Genomic DNA, 17,125 nt, shown 5'->3' with positions numbered 1-17,125 from the left:
TCAGGTAGCTGACAGCTAACATACGTCAAAATATGTCGTAATTAAAACAGTCACACAATGCACAATCTAATCAGTGCATATCATGTTGCCTCCCTAGGCGTTACCATCCTGTGTTATTGGGCATGACTGGGCATGATTGAAATCCTACCTAAATTGCACAAATCTCCTTTTGGAAGATGCTGACTTTATGAGAAAAATTATCCTACCTACACTTTTTTGTCAATGTGGGTACTACAATATATAGTGTATCATAAACTTTTGTTTAAGGTAAAGAAAAATATTAAACTTCTCATACTATGAAATGGTATGAAAGAATTTCACATCTGGAGCTGTTTTTCTTTGCCAGGAAAAGTATCTGATTTTATAGTAAGTGCGAGTAAGTGCCTGTGTAATAACTTTCACTTGTTTCACCTCTAAATCTTTTCTAGTATGGGAACAGCATGTCTATGTTAATGTTGTTTCTGGCTGAGGATGTAAATGAGGGTTGGATCAAGAGGAACGCCTGGAGCGAGAAGTTGCCCTACATATTTAAATACTTGCAACAGTCCTGCTACATTACCACCATGGGCGATATTGACTATGTGTCACAAGACAACAGTAAAGTAAGCATACTATCCAGTCAGGAAGTACATTGCTACCCTATGTTGAGTAGTTATGTTTCTGTTTAGTTCCAGATGATAAATTCATTTACAGTTTTTGGAAAATATAAATGGAAAGTATAAATGTGTGGGAACTGACTCAAATGTAACACAGAGCTGAATTTGTCTGGGTTGGAATCCAAGCTGTAAGGGGTCTCACAGCCCAATATTTACAGTGCCTTCAGAAAGTATTCACACCCCTTGACTTTTTCCACATTAGGTTGTGTTACAGCTTGAATTTTTAATTAATTCAATTGAGATTTTTTGTCACTGACTTACACATAATACCCCATAATGTCAAAGTGGAATGATGTTTTTTTGTTGTTTTTTTCTACTAATTAATACAAAAGAAAAGATGAAACGTCAATAAGTATTCAACCCAACCCCTTTGTTATGGCAAGCCTAAATAAGTTAAGGAGAAAATGTTGTAATAAAAAAAAAAAAAAAATGGTCTTAACAAGTCATATAATAAATTGCATGGACTCTGTGAATGATAATAGTGTTTAACAAGATTTGTGAATGACGACCTCATCTCTGTACCCCACATACAATTATCTGTAACATATCTTATTTGAGCAGTACATTTCAAACAGACATTCAACCACAAAGACCAGGGAGGTTTTCAAAAGCCTTGCGACAAAGGGCACCTATTGGTAGATGGGTAAAAATAAGAAAGCAGACAATGAATATCCCTTTCAGCACGGTGAAGTTATTCATTACACTTTGGATGGTGTATCGATACACCCAGTCACTGGAAGGAAACCGCTCTGGGATTTCACCTTGAGGCCAATGGTAACTTTAAAACAGTTAGTGTTTTATGGCTGTGACAGGAGAAAACTGAGGATGGATCAACAACATTGTAATTACTCCCCAATACTAACCTAAATGACAGAGTGAAAAGAAGGAACCCTTTACAGAATAAAAAGGCACTAAAGTAATACTGAAAATATGTGGCAAAGCAATTCACTTTTTGTCCTGAATACAAAGTGTTATGTTGAAGGGGCAAATCCAATTCAACACATTACTGAGTACCACGCTCTGTTTCTTTCCCCCAAGCATACAGTAGTGGTGGATGCATCATGTTATGTGTATGCTTGGACTGGGGAGTTTTTCAGTAAAAAAAAATGTATGGAATGGAGCTACGCCCAGGCAACTGTAACGGCCGTTGGTGGAAGAAGGTGAGGACCAAAGCGCAACACATGTTCGTCATTTATTAAATAGAACTGAACACTAAATACAAAGTAACAAGAAGAACAACCGAAACAGCGCCTTCAGGTCAAAACAGAAACCAACTACCCACAAAACCCATGTGGGCAAGAGCTACTTAAGTATGGTTCTCAATCAGAGGAAACGATAGACAGCTGTCCCTGATTGAGAACCATACCTGGCCAAAAACAAAGAAATAGAAAAACATAGAAAAAGGAACATAGAATTCCCACCTTAGTCACACCCATGCCTAACCAAAATAGAGAATAAAAGCCTCTCTATGGCCAGGGCGTGACAGCAACATCCTAGAAGTAAACCTGGTTCAGTCTGCTTTCCACCAGACTCTGGGAGATTAATTCACATTTCAGCAAGACTTAAAACACAAAGGCAAATCTAAACTGGAGTTGCTTACCTAGAAGACAATGAATGTTTCTGAGCGGCAGAGTTACAGTTTTGACTTAAATCTACTTGAAAATCTATGGCAAAACCTGAAAAAGATTGTCTAGCAATAATCAACAATCAATTGGACAACGCTTGAATAATTTTGAAAATAATAATGGGCAAATGTTGCACAATATTTGAAATTGTTGTATGATGCGTATATATTTCTGTTCAGTATACATTTCCATCTTTCCTCAAATGCATGCTATGCCTGACAATATACCAGAAATGCAATGCTATTACGACTATTCTACAGGGTGGCCAAAGTGGTTCCTAATTCAGCTTATTAAATTCATTTTTAGGTATTGATCCGCCAAGCCAAAACTTTGTCAGTGATATAATAAACATTGTGACGGCGAGTAAATGTTTTTCTTTTTGATTTCACCTAATTGTAACATAATGTCCTAAAGAGAACATATTAAACTTAAGTTTTCAACTTAAGTTTTCACACCTCAAGAGGTAACAAAAAAGTCAATATATAGGAAGTGCCTCTCTTAAATAAGTGCCTGAAATCGGGCGCTAGGCTGTTTTTATATTTTTGTATTGTAGTTTCTATCGATTTAAACAAAAACGATACGTTTTACAATGCTTCCACAATATGTCAAAGTGTAGGTCTAGGTCTTGTGCTTCCAATGAGTCGGCCCTCCAACTGGTAATTACTAGTTAAATCAGCCATGAATCCCCTTCTGATCGGGGTACTGTGGCCCCATCCGACGATACCCCCGGACAGGGCCAAACAGGCAGGATATAACCCCACTCACTTTGCCAAGCACAGCCTCCACACCACGAGAGGGATATCTTCAACCTACAACTTACCATCCTGAGACAAGGCCGAGTGTAGCCCACAAAGATCTCCGCCACGGCACAACCCAAGGGGGGGGCGCCAACACAAACAGGAAGATCCACTCAACCCACTCAAGTGACGCACCCCTCCTAGGGACGGCATGGAAGAGCACCAGAAAGCCAGTGACTCAGCCAATGTAATAGGATTAGAGGCAGAGAATCCCAGGGGAGAGAGGGGAACCGGCCAGGCAGTGACAGCAAGGGCAGTTTGTTGCTCCTGTGCCTTTCTGTTCACCTTCACACTCCTGGGCCAGACTACACTCAATCATAGGACCTACTGAAGAGATGAGTCTTCAATAAAGACTTAATGGTTGAGACTGAGTCTGCGACTCTCACATGGGTAGGCAGACCATTCCATAAAAATGGAGCAGTAAAAGGCACGACAGCCCACTTGAGGTTTGCCAAAAGGCACGTAAAAGACTCTCAGACCATGAGAAACAAGCATCACATCTGGAGGAAACCTGGCACCATCCCTACGGCGAAGCATGGTGGTGGCAGCATCATGCTGTGGGGATGTTTCTCTGCGGCAGGGAGTGGGAGACTCAGGGTCGAGGGAAAGATGAATGGAGCAAAGTACAGAGAGATCCTTGATGAAATCCTGCTCCAGAGCACTCAGGACCTCAGACTGGGGTGAAGGTTTACTTTCCAACAGGACAATGACCCTAATCACACAGCCAAGACAGCGCAGGAGTGGCTTCGGAACAAGTCTCTGAATGTCCTTAACTGACCCAGCCAGACCCCGGACTTGAACCATCTCATGAGAGACCTGAAATTAGTTGTGCAGCGATACTACCCATCCAACCTGACAGAGCTTGAGAGGATCTGCAGAGAATAATGGGAGAAACTCCCAAAATACAGGTGTGCCATGCTTGTACCGTCATACTCAAGAAATCTCGAGGCTGTAATCGCTTTCAAAGGTACTTCAACAAAGTACAGAGTATAGGGTCTGAATACTTATGTAAATGGCCAGAAGCAAAGAACTTTCTTCTGAAACTCGTCAGTCTATTCTTGTTCTGAGAAATTAAGGCTATTCCATGCGAGCAATTCTGTGAAGGGAGTAGTACACAGCGTTGTATTTCTCGCTTGGAATAGCCTTCATTTCTCAGAACAAGAATAGACTGACGAGTTTCAGAAGAAAGTTCTTTGCTTCTGGCCATTTTGAGACTATAATCGAACCCACAAATGCTTATGTTCCAGATACTCAACTAGTGTAAAGAAGGCCCAGTTTTATTGCTTCTTTAATCAGGACAACAGTTTTCAACTGTGCTAACATAATTGTAAAAGAGTTTTCTAATGATCAATTAGCCTTTTAAAATGATAAACTTGGATTAGCTAACACAACATGCCGTTGGAACACAGGAGTGATGGTTGCTGATAATGGGCCTCTGTACACCTATGTAGATATTCCCCCCAAAAATCTGCAGTTTCTAGCAACAATAGTCATTTACAACATTAACAATGTCTACACTGTATGTCTGATCAATTTGATGTTATTTTAATGGACATTTGTATTTTCTTTCAAAAAGAATTACATTTCTAAGTGACCCCAAACTTTTGAACGGTAGTGTATAAAAAAAGTATGTGGACACCCCTTCAAATGATTGGATTCGGCTATTTCACCCACACCTGTTGCTGACAGGTGTATAAAATTGAGCACACAGCCATGCAATCTCCAAAGACAAACATTGGCCTTACTGAAGAGCTCAGTGACTTTCAACGTAGCACAGTCAGGCATAAGAAGACTCCTTTTCAACAAGTCAGTTTGTCAAATTTCTGCCCTGCTAGAGCTGCTTGGTCAACTGTAAGCACTTTTATTGTGAAGTGGAAACGTCTAGGAGCAACAACCGCTCAGCTGCAACGTGGTAGGCCAAACAAGCTCACCCATCTACACAGAATGACAAAGTGAAAACATGCTTTTAGAATTTTTTTCACATTTATTGAAAATTAAGTACAGAAATATTTAGCTTATATAAGTATTCACACCTTTGCTAGGACACTCCAAACTGAGCTCAGGTGCATCCAATTTACTTTGATCATGCTTAAGACGTCGCTGCAGCTTGATTGGAGTCCACCTGTGGCCAATTCAACTGTTTGGACATGATTTAGAAAGAAACACACCTGTCTATATAAGGTCCCACAGGTGACAATGCATGTCAGAGCAGAAACGATACCATGAAGTGCAAGGAACTGTACTGAACAAAAATATAAACACAACATGCAACAATTTCAAATATTTTACTGAGTTACAGTTCATAGAAAAATCAGGCAAATGAAATAAATTCATTAGGCCCTAATCTAAGGATTTCACATGACTGGGCAGGGGTGTAGCCACGGATGGGCCTGGGAGGGCATAGGCACACCCACTGGTGAACCAGGCACACCCAATGGGAAGCCAGGTCCAGCCAATCGGAATGTGTTTTTCCTCACAAAAGGGCTTTATTACAGACAGAAATACTCTTCAGCATCCCCCCTCCTCCTCCCCCTCATCAGACGATCCCGCAGCTGAAGAAGCTGGATGTAGAGGTCCTGGGCTGGCGTGGTTACGCGTGGTCTGCAGTTGTGAGTCTGGTTAGATGTACTGCCAAATTCTTTAAAGCGACATGAACATTTAATTCTCTGGCAACTGCTCTGGTGGACATTCCTGCAGTCAGCATGCAAATTGCAAGCTACCTCAAAATTTGAGACATCTGTGGTATTGTGTTGTGTGACAAAACTTCACATTTTGAGTGGCCTTTTATTGTCCACAGCACAAGGTGCACCTGTGTAATGATCATGCTGTTTAATCAACTTCTTGATATGCCACACCTGTCAGGCGGAAGGATTATCTTGGCAAAGCATACATTTTCACTAACAGGAATGTTTGTGCACAACATTTGAGAGAATTAAGCTTTTTGTGCATACAGAACATTTTTTTTTTTTTTTTTTCAGCTCATGAAATATGGGACCAAAACTTTACATGTTGCATTCATATTTGTATTCATTCATGTTTGAGTGACAGGAGAAAATAACACAGTCAGTTATGGCCAAATATATTGGCATCCTTGCACTTTTCTTAAATAATTCCCTATTTCCTTTCAAATAAAATAAAAATCTATGAAAAAAAATAAACGTTTAGTAAAGACAGATGGCATGGACAGAATTATTGTCACTTTGGAGCTAGTACTGGCCAGGATAACTGCAGATGCTTGTTGTAGCCATCAATGAGTTTGCAGCACCTTTCTACTAAAGGTTTGCTGCACTGCTCTAAATATTCAATGTTTGAGGACTGCCCTCCACCAACTACTGTTTTCAGCGCTCGCCATAGGTTTGGGATGGGATTCAGATCTGGACTCTTCGCTGGCCACTCCAGAACAGTCCAGCATCTCTTCTTGAACCTTTCCTGGGTGCTTTTGACGTGTGTTTGGGGTTGTTCTCCTGCTGCAAAAGACCCACAACCTTTTATTTATTTAAATATATATCTATTTTTACCCCTTTTTCTCCCCAATTTCATGGTATCCAATTGTTGTAGTAGCTACTATCTTGTCTCATCGCTACAACTCCCGTACGGGCTCGGGAGAGACGAAGGTTGAAAGTCATGCGTCCTCCGATACACAACCCAACCAAGCCGCACTGCTTCTTAACACAGCGCGCATCCAACCCGGAAGCCATCCGCACCAATGTGTCGGAGGAAACACTGTGCACCTGGCATCCTTGGTTTAGCGCGCACTGCGCCCAGCCCGCCACAGGAGTCGCTGGTGCGCGATGAGACAAGGACATCCCCCACCGACCAAGCCCTCCCTAACCCGGACGATGCTAGGCCAATTGTGCATCGCCCCACGGACCTCCCGGTTGCAGCCGGATACGACAGAGCCGACCCACAACCTTTAATGGAGACCCAGTTTTTTGACACTGGGTTGAACATTGGACTCCAAAACACCCGATAATCTGCTGATTTCATGATGCTATGCACACGTTAAAGGTGCCCAGTACCAGAGGCAGCAAAGCAACCCCCCATCTTTGATTTCAGAGAGGTTGTTTTAATTTGGTCATTGGTAAACATAGGAAGACCCCATTGCTGAAGCTGACAGAAGAAAGCCTGATAAACATTTTCAGAATCCTACCTAAACAAGCATAAATCCTGGGGAAAATGTTCTGTGTACCAATTAAACCAAATTAGAGCTCTTTGTGAATACAGATCTGACGACAATAAAAATAACATTTCGTCGTCAGTAAACACAGGGATGATTTACAATCCATCGTCAGTTCCCAAAACATTTTAAGAACTAGACTGACTGTTTGCTTCATCTATAGTATTTGGCACATGGCTGTTGTCCATCAGCCCTCCTCCTTCACTAGGACTGAATGGAACTCACAGAACAATGACAACATCTATGATTAAAACTTGTGCCTGAGGCGCAAGAAACACAAACTGTTTCCCCCATAAGTCCAGCTGAAAGGCATAGTAGGAGCCATAGGTTGCGTTTACACAGGCAGCCCAATTCTGATCGTTTGTCCAATTATGCACAAAATAACTTATCTGAGAACCCCCCCCCCCCAGAATTGGGCTGCAAGTGTAAATAGCCTTAGAGATGTTATCAGCAACTTACTTGCATTTACTGTTCCGCCCCAGCAGATGTTGACTACAGTGACAGATAACGTTATCTTAGGATACAGTAGATTTGCGTTCACAAGGGAACAGTACTGGGAACAGTACTGCTGAGTAGAGCAACAATTGAGGGTAAAATGCACTTATTCCAGCTGGTTTTCCTTAGAAGCTGGTAAACACATTCTTGGCAAAGGGACACCACTTCAGACACCCTATTCAATAAAGGAAGAGTGGGTTTTTTCAAGAGGTTTCAAATGAAACACCTCTTGTTGTTAATTGAACTAATATAAGAATCTGTGCATTAGCTCATTTCCAAACAGGATGCAAGGATTATGTATTGGTAGTGTTTTGTATCTACTTTTGTAAACTCCCTTAATGATGGACTGTTCAGTCCTAAAATAAATCTACTGTTGTGTCACTAGCAATTCGCAGAAACTGCCCCTTTCTAAGAAATACATTGGTTTGTCATTTTCAGAAATTCTGACAGAAATAATTAAGCAAAGAAGAAACCACTATCTACAGTAAAATCTGGTCTTGTTCTCTGTTTATTGTTCAGTTCGGATCTCAATTCATGTTTTTATGAGGACAATTTTCATGCGTCATATAACACATTTCCCCATAGGAGGTGTGACACAGAATAACTACAGTATGTTGTAAAAGTTGTCACGACAGATTTCCTCTTCTTCCTCTGAAGAGGAGGTGTAGCAAGGATCGGACCAATATGCAGCGTGGTAGGTGTCCATGGTATTTAATAAGAAAACTCAACATGAACACAATTACAAAACAACAAATTGAACTGGCAACGAAACAGTCTTGTGTGGCACAAACACTGACACAGGAAACAATCACCCACAAAATACCCAAAGAACATGGCTGCCTAAATATGGTTCCCAATCAGAGACAATGAATAACACCTGCCTCTAATTGAGAACCAATCTAGGCAACCATAGACTTACATAAACACCTAGACTAGAAAACACCCCATAAACATACAAAACCCCTAGACCAGAGAAAAAAACACATAAATCCCCCATGTCACACCCTGACCTAACCAAAATAATAAAGAAAACAAAGATAACTAAGGCCAGGGCATGACAGTACCCCCCCCCCCCCCAAAGGTGCGGACTCCCGGCCGCACACCTAAATCCTTAAGGGAGGGTCTGGGTGGGCGTCTGTCCACGGTGGCGGCTCTGGCGCGGGACGTGGACCCCACTCCACCATAGTCTTAGTCCGTTTTTGTGGCCTCCTAGGGACGGCGACCCTCGCCGCCAACCTAGGACTGGCAACCCTACTAAAGGGCCCCACTCCACTAAACAAACTCCTCCGGACTGAGGGGCAGCTCAGGACTGAGGGGTAGCTCCGGACTGAGAGGTAGCTCAGGACTGAGGGGTAGCTCAGCTCCTGGCTGGCTGGCGGCTCTGGCGGATCCTGGCTGACTGGCGGCTCTGGCGGATCCTTGCGGCTCTGGCGGATCCTGGCTGACTGGCGGCTCCTTGCAGACTGGCGGCTCTGGCGGCTCCTGGCAGACTGGCGGCTCCTTGCAGACTGGCGGGTCTGGCGGCTCCATGCAGACTGGCGGCTCTGGCGGCTCCTGGCAGACTGGCGGCTCTGGCGGCTCCTTGCAGACTGGCGGCTCTTGCGGCTCCTTGCAGACTGGCGGCTCTGGCAGCTCCTTGCAGACTGGCGGCTCTGGCGGCTCCTTGCAGACTGGCGGCTCTGGCGGCTCCTTGTAGGCTGGCGGCTCTGGCGGCTCCTTGCAGACTGGCGGCTCTGGCGGCTCCTTGGAGACTCTGGCAGCTCTGGACAGGCGGGAGACTCAGGCAACTCTGGACAGGCGGGAGACTCAGGCAGCTCTGGACAGGCGGGAGACTCAGGCAGCTCTGGACAGGCGGGAGACTCAGGCAGCTCTGGACAGGCGGGAGACTCCGGCAGCTCTGGACAGGCGGGAGACTCCGGCAGCTCTGGACAGGCGGGAGACTCTGGCAGCTCTGGACAGGCGGGAGACTCTAGCAGCGCTGGAGAGGAGGAAGGCTCTGGCAGCGCTGGATAGGCGGGAGCACCTGTAGGGATGAGACGGAGAGACAGCCTGGTGCGGGGGGCTGCCACCGGAGGGCTGGTGCGTGGAGGTGGCACTGGGTAGACCGGACCGTGCAGGTGCACTGGAGCTCTTGAGCACCGAGCCTGCCCAACCTTACCTGGCTCGATGCCCACTCTAGCCCGGCCGATACGAGGAGCTGGTATGTACAGCACCGGGCTATGCACCCGCACTGGGGACACCGTACACTCCACAGCATAACACGGTGCCTGCCCGGTCCCTCTCGCTCTCCAGTAAGCACAGGAAGTTGGCGCAGGTCTCCTACCTGGCTTCGCCACACTCCTTGTGTGCCCCCCCAAGAAATATCTGGGGCTGCCTCTCGGGCATCCTTGCCAGTCGCATTCCCTCGTATCGTTGGCTCCTCTCTCCGGCTGCCTCTGCTCTGCTGCTTTTGCCTCTGCTGCTGCTGCCTCTCTTGCTGCACTTTGGGTCGGCGATATTCCCCTGGCTTAGCCCAGGGTCCTCTCCCCTCTAGGATTTCCTCCCACGTCCAGGAGTCTTGTGTCCTCGGCCACTGCCTGTCACTACGCTGCTTGATCCTGTTGTGGTGGGTGATTCTGTCACGACAGATTTCCTCTTCTTCCTCTGAAGAGGAGGTGTAGCAAGGATCGGACCAATATGCAGCGTGGTAGGTGCCCATTGTATTTCATTTAAAAAACTCAACATGAACACAATTACAAAACAACAAAGTGAACTGGCAACGAAACAGTCTTGTGTGGCACAAACACTGACACAGGAAACAATCACCCACAAAATACCCAAAGAACATGGCTGCCTAAATATGTTTCCCAATCAGAGACAATGATAAACACCTGCCTCTAATTGAGAACCAATCTAAGCAACCATAGACTTACATAAACACCTAGACTAGAAAACACCCCATAAACATACAAAACCCCTAGACCAGACGAAACACATAAATAACCCATGTCACACCCTGACCTAACCAAAATATTAAAGAAAACAAAGATAACTAATGCCAGGGTGTGACAGCGCTGGTATGTATTTTATAGCTGACAAAAGGTGTCAGTAATGGGAGAAACATTGTGTTAATATGGATAATGCAATGGGGATAATGGAAATGATTTGTCTTCCATAGGCCTGTATACTATTTAATTGGCTGTTTCTGAAGGTTTCTCAATAATAAATCAAATAAATGCCACTATGGATCAACAAATATGTTTTAAACTTATTCACTTGTTGGATTTGATCATTTTCAATATAGCTATAAATCATTTTATTTAAATAAGCTGTACACTTATTTAACCATAGATAACTTTTGAGCATAAACCATTACAACGGTTATGAAAGAAACCTCACTCCACTATACATCACCATTCACCCCAACCCCAAACTAGCATTCAGGACCTCTAAAGATATTTCAATTTTCTTGTATTTAACTTTCATTAACTTAAATCAAACCAAAACAATCAAACCAAATGTGAACCCCCATCTAAGGAAGTGCATGATACAGTCAAGGACTAAGATATTAAAATACCATACTTCCAAGAGAAAACTCTGGGAGCCGAGGTCACATTTGTCTAGACATGCTCATACACCCAAATGATCAAAACACAAGCACAGCAGTATAATATGATTATGATATGACAATGATATGGACTGAGTAAAGACTGAGCCAACTTCAATTAGACACCTGAATGAACTTTATGACCACTTTGATGTACTGAGAAAAAGGCTGTAGAGCTGCAACACCATTGCTAACCTTATGACACCTTGTCCCTGTGTAGGATGCAAGAACTTGTTGAGGATAGGGGGCAGTATTTTCACTTTGGATGAATTGCGTGCCCATATTGAACTGCATCAAACTCTGTCCTAGATTGCTAATATATGCATATTAGTATTACTATTGGATAGAAAACACTCTGAAGTTTCTAAAACTGTTTGAATTATGTCTGTGAGTATAACAGAACTCATAGGGCAGCCATCTTCCAAACAAGAAGTGCAATTCTGAAAGTTGGGGCAACTTTGATGTCATCGCCCCCTCCTTTCCCAACAAGATATGGATCTGGAAGCACTTCCTACGCCTTCCACTAGATGTCCTCATTCAGTAGAAAGTGTAATGGAGTATTTGCTGTGAACTTTGACCTAATGGGAGGGGAAATAGTCAGTGTCCCGACAGAATGCCATTTTCCTTTGGCGCATTTCTCTGTGAGTGCTATCGCTGTTCCATTTAGCTCCAGATGAAATCGTATGATCCGGTTGGAACGTTATTGGATATATATGATAATAACATCCTGAAGATTGATTCTCTACTTAGTTTGACCAGTTTATTCGGCCTGGAATATATCTTTTGGAAGTTTTTGTGCGAGTTATCTTGGACCAGCAGTCGGTTTTTGGGCACGTGAGCTGAAAGTGCTAGCAAATGCAGCTACTTGGACACTAGTATTGGACATTATGGAACAAAACAATGATTTATTGTGGAACTAGGACTCCTTGCACTACATTTTGATGAAAGATCATCAAAGGTAAGGGAATATTTATGTTGTAATTTCGTATTTCTGTTGACTCCAACATGGCGGTTACGTCTGAGCGCCGTCTCAGATTATTGCAATGTTAGGCTTTTTCCCTAACGTTTAGAAAAAATCTGACACAGCGGTTGCATTAAGAACCAGTGTATCTTTAATTATATGTAGAACATGTGTCTTTAGTCAAAGTTTATGATGAGTATTTCTGTTATCTGGCGTAGCTTTCTATAATTCCTCCGGATATTTTGGAGGAATTTCTGAACATGGCGTCAATGTAAACCGAGATTTGTGGATATTAAAATGAATATTATCGAACAAAACATAAATGTACTGTGTAACATGTCATATGACTGTCATCTGATGAAGATTTTCAAAAGGTTAGTGATTCATTTTATCTCTAATCCTGCTTTTGTGATATTATCTTTGGCTGGAAAAAATGGCTGCATTTTTTCTTTGATTTGGTGGTGGTCTAACATAAATATATGTTGTGTTTTCGCTGTAAAACATTTTAAAAATCAGTCATGATGGGTAGATGAACAAGATATTTATCTTTCATTTGAGGTATTGGACTTGTTAATGTGTGAAAGTTAAATATTTCTAAAGAATATTTTTGAATTCCCTGCGCCACCTTTTCAGGTTGCCTCAATTACAAGAACGAACAAAGAAAATAGCAACATAAATACACAATGATTGGGAGACTAAATTAAAGAAGTAAACATATGTTTTCTGAGACACTCAAAATGTAGAATTGAGACCTGTACTACACCGGTGACACCAAATCTTCTTACTAGGCAGTAGGAGTACAGAAATGGTAAGCGTGTGTAGACATGTTCTCGCACACAGAGCCCCAGATTAAAAAAAGGAGAACATTTCCCCAATGACCTGAGAAACAAATCCCCACCACAAACCATGAATGCAGCAGGAGGGAGAGAACAGTAAGAGCTTCACAATGACTTTGCAATTGGCATGAACAGCTCTTCGAACATCTCACAATAAAGAAATGCAGAGACTGACTTGAAAGTACCACTCTCATACACAAACTGCCATGAATTACTTAGTAAAACAGATTGGATGAAGTCATATTTTATTACAATAGTTTTTATCGGTTTAATGAAGACGAAAGACATAACTTAATCAACTTTTTATTTAGTTTTGTCTTTTAGTTTTTTTAGGGGGGATTACAGGTACAAATAAAACAATCAAAGAAATGCATACAAAGATAACCCTAACCCACGTTGACATTCCTTCTGTCACTTTGCCCCAGGAGCATTTAACTGCAAGGCAGTCCGATGTCATATGAAGGAATGCGCCTACCTAAATCAGGGGACACAGTGAAGAGTTGGGTGTTGGGGCCAATTTCATTGTAAAATGTTTAGTTGGTGTTAAATACAGTCTGTGTACAAATTTCAAATGTATAAAATGATGGTTTGGATTACTGGATACCAAGGTCAGATTCTTCCATATTATGTTCTAGTTAAGACATGGTTCATATTAAATTAGATCTGTGGACCATACCTTTTTAATGACTAGCTCAGAATATGAGTTTTCCAAAAGTTGTTTTTGTATTATAGAGATCAGTCCTTTGGGGAGCCCAGATAATTTATAAATCCCATTATTGGATGTTTCGGTAGTTGTGTTTCCCAAGGAACTCCTTAGGCCAGCATAGCTGATCTAAATTGTAAATATAGAAAAAAAGGAATTACCTGGTAATGTGTATGTATCTTTAAAATCTTGGAAGATTCTCAAACCATTAATTTCCATGATATCGGTAAGGGTAAAGTTTCCACATTTCGACCATTAGGGAGATGAGAAAGTCCGCCCTCCAGATTGCAAGGCATTATTGGGAAATATTGTAGCATGGGCATGCCATTTTGATTCCCAATATATATTGTTTTTCAATTTTGTGCCAAATAGAAATTGTGTGAAGAATTATAGGCCCAAGGCGTAGTTGACATTGTTTAAAGTATACATCAGTAAACACCAACTCTTTCCAGAGCAATAGGAGTCACCATGTTTCTCTCTATACTCAGCCAGGGGGCAGAAGAATCAGGTCTAAACCAATATAGGATGGGCTGAAATGCTAGTCCCTGGAAATACAATTTAAAGTTTGGTACGGATGGTCCTCCTATGTGTTTCCCTCTTTGTAAATGTGTTCATTTCTATTGAGGTCGGCTTGAATTGATATGAGCGTTCTGTTAATGTTTCTGTTAAAATGGGAAATTATTTGTTTTCCATACATTGTCTAGATACTGTACTAGAATATCGTCTTCATATTATGAAATTATGTAATCAATAGATTTGAGGGAAATTGGTGTTATTTCCTTCAGTTGACAAATTGTCTGGGCCAGGGGTTCCATGGATAATAAAAATAGCAAAGGTGAATTGCCTTGGATTGCCTTGCACACTGCTTCTAGTGATTGTGAACCGAGCCTGTTATAACTATGGCTGAGGGATTGGCATGTAGTATTTGAATCATATTAATGAAATTGGAGACAATTCCCATATGTTCCAAGTCAGACCAGAGATATGACCATTCTAGCATATCAAAACGTGTTCTGCCTTGAGAGATAATACAGCCCAAGGAGCTGTTGTTTCTGATATGTAATTGTTGTCGGAGGTTATCCGAGGAAATACGCTATTTAACAAACCCTCTTTGGTCCGTGTGGACCAATTTAGGTAAGTAAGTCTCGAGATGGGACAACAGTGAGAGAACTGGGTGGTGTCCTTTCCTTTTTTTAAATAAAATAAAAGCGAAATTAGTCCTGTATTCACATCTCTCCCTGTATTAAAAATTTGGAGCAATAGTGAGCCTAATTGATTCCAAAATGTTTACTAAACCTCAGAAGGAATACCGTCCCATCCAGGTGATTTGTCTTTATTCATGCTATCCAATGCCCTTTTTAGATAATTAAGAGAGATTTGGGCTCCCAGTGAGGTGGCTTCCCCTGTTTTAGAAAGGACTTAGTCTGGCTTGGTGTGGATTTACAATCAGAGGTGTACAGTTTTTTACAGAAGCAGTTATAACCAGTTTTAGGAGGGCATGTCATTTTTTGAATAGTCACCCCCCATTGCCCCTCCTTCTCCTTCTCGCCATTCTATTGTATTGATTTATTCTAATTATAATCTCAAAATGGTATGTACCCGACAGTTGAAGTCAGAAGTTTACATACACCTTGGCAGCCAAATACATTTCAACTCAGTTTTTCACAATTCCTGACATTTAATCCTAGTAAAAATTCCCTGTCTTGGGTCAGTTAGGGTCACCACTTTATTTTAAGAATGTGAAATGTCAGAATAATAGTAGAGATAATGATTTCTTTCAGCTTTTATTTCTTTCATCACATTCCCAATGGGTCAGAAGTTTACATACACTCAATTAGTATTTGGTAGCATTGCCTTTAAATTGTTTAACCTGGGTCAAACGTTTCAGGTAGCCTTCCACAAGCTTCCCATAATAAGTTGGGTGAATTTTGGCCCATTCCTCCTGACAGAGCTGGTGTAACTGAGTCAGGTTTGTAGGCCTCCTTGCTCGCACACGCTTTTTCACTTCTGCCCACAAATTTTCTACAGGTTTGAGGTCAGGGCTTTGTGATGACCACTCCAATACCTTGACATTGTTGTCCTTAAGCCAATTTGCCACAACTTTGGAAATATGCTTGGGGTCATTGTCCATTTGGAAGACCCATTTGCGACCAAGTTTCAACTTCCTGACTGATGTCTTGAGATGTTGCTTCAATATATCCACATAATTTTCCTTCCCATGAAGCCATCTATTTTGTGAAGTGCACCAGTCCCTCCTGCAGCAAAGCACCCCTACAACATGATGCTGCCACCCCCGTTCTTCACGGTTGGGATGGTGTTCTTCGGCTTGTAAGCGTCCCCCTTTTTCCTCTAAACATAACAATGCTCATTATGGCCAAACAGTTCTATTTTTGTTTCATTAGACCAGAGGACATTTCCCCAAAAAGTACAATCTTTGTTCCCATGTGCAGTTGCAAACCGTAGTCTGGCTTTTCTATGGCGGTTTTGGAGCAGTGGCTTCTTCCTTGCTGAGTGGTCTTTCAGGTTATGTCGATATAGGACTCAATTTACTGTGGATATAGATACTTTTGTACCTGTTTCCTCCAGCATCTTCACAAGGTCCTTTGCTGTTGTTCTGGGATTGATTTGCACCAAAGTACATTCGCACCAAAGTACATTCATCTCCAGGAGACAGAACGTGTCTCCTTCCTCAGCGATATGATGGCTGCGTTGTTCCATGGTGTTTATACTGGCAGACTATTGTTTGTACAGATGAATGGGATACCTTCAGGCGTTTGGAAATTGCTCCCAAGGATGAACCAGACTTGTGGAGGTCTACAATTCTTATTTTTTTGATTTTCCCATGATGTCAAGCAAAGAGGCACTGAGTCTGAAGGTAGGCCTTGAAATACATCCACAGGTATACCTCCAATTGACTCAAATGATGTCAATTAGCCTATCAGAAGCTTCTAAAGCCATGACATAATTTTCTGGAATTTTCCAAGCTGTTTAAAGGCACAGTCAACAATTGATGGAACATTTACTTGTGTCATGCACAAAGTAGGTGTCTTAACCAACTTGCCAAAACATAGTTTGTTTACTAGAAATTTGTGGAATGGTTGAAAGACAAGTTTTAATGACTACAACCTAAGTGTATGTAAACTTCCAACATCAACTGTATATCAGTCCACTGAAACCAAGACATCTTATCAGTCTACTCTGGCCTACTTGGAGTAGGCTATACAGTGAACGTAATTTACAATGGCAAGAAGACAAAGTCGAATGGATGCACATGTTGCATTACCATTGT

The sequence above is a fragment of the Oncorhynchus kisutch genome, linkage group LG22 (genome assembly GCF_002021735.2).
Source record: "Oncorhynchus kisutch isolate 150728-3 linkage group LG22, Okis_V2, whole genome shotgun sequence".
Taxonomy (NCBI): Eukaryota; Metazoa; Chordata; class Actinopteri; order Salmoniformes; family Salmonidae; genus Oncorhynchus; species Oncorhynchus kisutch.
The sequence above is the reverse complement of the archived record's forward strand: the minus strand, read 5'-3'. Positions refer to the sequence as shown.